We start from the raw sequence: 3,006 nt of genomic DNA on the forward strand, positions 1-3,006 counted from the left end.
AGTTACGAGTAATATTTTGCCTTATTTCGTTCAAGAACAATGCATTGACAACCAACATAAACTTTTCACCCATAAAATATAAGCTTGGGACTGAGAAAATCAAAACTGGTAATGGAAGATGCGAGAGGATTCTCCTGTTTAGGAAGCAGGATTACGTAGACGGAGTGGCTGAAGCGAGGAAGACATCAGAAGTAGACTGCAACAAGCAAACAAAGCTTTCTGCAATAAAACAGATTTCCCAGTAGGCCTTTCAAAAATTGGTACAGAAATTTCCTGAAAGAGTGACTGGAGCACAGAATTTTATGGAATTGAAACTTGGCCCATAGGGAATCCTGAGAATACGAAGCTGGAAGCATTTAAATATAGTGCCCCCGAGAAACTCTAAAAATTAGATGAACATATCAGGTACGAAATGAAGAAGTAGGAAAAAGAACAGGCGATGAAGAAGCTCTAAGGAAGACGCAAATCAGATGAACGGAAAGGTTAGAGGGACATCTGCTGAAGCATCCAGGAATAGTCAATTTGATGACTCAGGGATCAGTCCGAAACCGCGCTGCTGCTACGGTCGCAGGTTCGAATCCTGCCTCGGGCATGGATGTGTGTGATGTCCTTAGGTTAGTTAGGTTTAAGTAGCTCTAAGTTCTAGGGGACTGATGACCTCAGATGTTCAGTCCCACAATGCATAGAGCCATTTGAATTTTTTTACTCCGGGAGCAGTAGAGCGGAAACATTGTAGTCGCATGCGTGGACTACGAACAGCAGCAGTGGATGTCGTGTGTAGTAGTTTCATGGAAATAAAAACATTAACACAGGATGTGAAAAGATGGTTGACAACATTGAATCAGTCAAAATACTGATGACGGCACGGATATTTTTTGTTTTCTAGTTGTTTCAAATGGTTCAAATGGCTCTGAGCACTATGGGACTTAACATCTGAGGTCATCAGTCCCCTATAACTTAGAACTACTTAAACCTAACTAACCTAAGGACATCACACACATCCATGCCCGCGGCAGGATTCGAACCTGCAACCGTAGTGGTCGCGCGGTTCCAGACTGAAGCGCCTAGAACCGCTAGGCCACACCGGGCGGCTTTCTAGTTGTTTGTTGTTCTATTATTACTGTTAAGAAATGGCAAGCGTACCTTACTTCCACTGTCACTGTAAGCAAGTAGGTCTTCTAAAATGCGGAGTAGAAACGTACTTACCGGAAGGAGGTGGTTGAGTATCAAGTCTGCTTTATGTCAGATTATAGTTCTACTGCTCAGTAGCAGGCGATAATCAGCGCTGACAATACCACACTGAAGTCGTATCGCAAGCAGTGCGCTATAAATGGCACCGCGAATTTCCCAAGTTATTGCACTGCGGCCCACCATACTCAGACTAGTTTCGCTTCATGTGCCCTATCGATACTGTAACGTGGTACCTTGTTTTGTCTAATGTATAAGCGTCCCCGTTTCTACGATTTCCGGTACTCCCTCATCTGTACTGTAGCGTCTGGCTGCAGTGGCTCGTTTAGCACTGAGCACTTCTATCAGCAGCCATATCGTTGAAAAATTGCTCTCTCTCTTTCTCCACCGTCGCTCCTTAAAGCGTCTTTCTTTTTTGTTTTCAGTTTTTTTGTTGTGACTGACCCTTGCCCAGCCACACATCGTAAGCGGTTTTTCTTCACTCTTCAGTAATCCTGCGTTTGTTATTGTACTTTTTTTTGTACGTCAAAGATGTTTTAAAGTTGTGTCGAATTTCATGGGATACTAAAAAGACATGTGTGGTTTATTTATAAGACGATTTTGCAGCATGTCTTTTGCAGCTCCACTACGTAGACTTCTTGTTTGCTGACGTTTGTGTTAATGCGGCGAGTCGACTGTCTCGGGGAGGTGGGCTGTGGCTGTCTTGCAAAACGAAGATCCAAGGTTCAAATACCACGTCGTGCAAGAATGTGTATTTTGAATATGCCGTTATTGTGTGTGACCTCTACAATCGTAAGGAAAAACAGATTGAATGCTTAGATGAAGAATGAAAAGGAATGAAAGGGCACTGAAACAAGTGTGTGTAACATTAATGTATTATTAATATTACAATAAGGCTGACACTTCAAAGCAATGAGATTGCTGTATGGCGAACTCAAACACCGACGATGGTAGGGAAGAGAAAGAAATAGTGACTGCTCGCGCCTCAGAGATCACTTAACTTCTCAATCAAGCCTCCAAACAAAGTGTCTCCCACGTCCAGTTCGTTACGGCACTGAATGAAGTCCTGCGCTCGAAGTTTATTTGCGAGTAGCGAAAGCACAAAGGAAAAGGACGAAAAGAGGATTAGAGTTCAGCGTGCTGTCGATAACTAGATCGCAATGGACAAGGACGGGAAACAAAATGGGCTGTGCGTCTTTCAAACGCACCATTCTGGCATTCTTCTGAATTGACTTACAGACAGAGCAGGAAAGCTAAATCTGGATGAGAGAACGGAGACGTGAATGCCACTCATCCCAAAAGCATAGCCAGAGAGTTAAAAACAGCGCCGCATTGCTCGATGGAAGCTTGAAATTCAACAATGGAACCACACACTACTTTCACAATTACCTTTCCTCTGTCAATTTATTTCGTTCCTTAGTGAAAGCGGAGTACCCTAAGGACTTCAAGGATGTAATAATTTCAGTTTCAAAGGCAGAAGATCCTGACACGTGTGACTATTACAGAATCATAATTTTAGTAAGTTACAGTTACAAAATACTGACACGAATTATTTATAGAAGAATGGAAAGATCAGTCGAAGCCGACCTCGGGTAAGAGCAGTTTGGGATTCGAAGAAATGTGGGAGCACATGAGGCAATACTGACCTTATGAATTTTCTTAGAAGATATCTTAAAGAAATACAAACCTAATACCATAGCATTTCTAGTTCGACAAAGTTTTTGACAATATTGTGTGGAATATACTCTTTGACATTCTGAAGGTAGAAGGGATTCGTTACAGGAAGCGAAAGGTTATTTACAACTTCTACGAAATCGG

This window comes from Schistocerca cancellata, chromosome 6, assembly GCF_023864275.1.
Source record: "Schistocerca cancellata isolate TAMUIC-IGC-003103 chromosome 6, iqSchCanc2.1, whole genome shotgun sequence".
Classification (NCBI taxonomy): domain Eukaryota; kingdom Metazoa; phylum Arthropoda; class Insecta; order Orthoptera; family Acrididae; genus Schistocerca; species Schistocerca cancellata.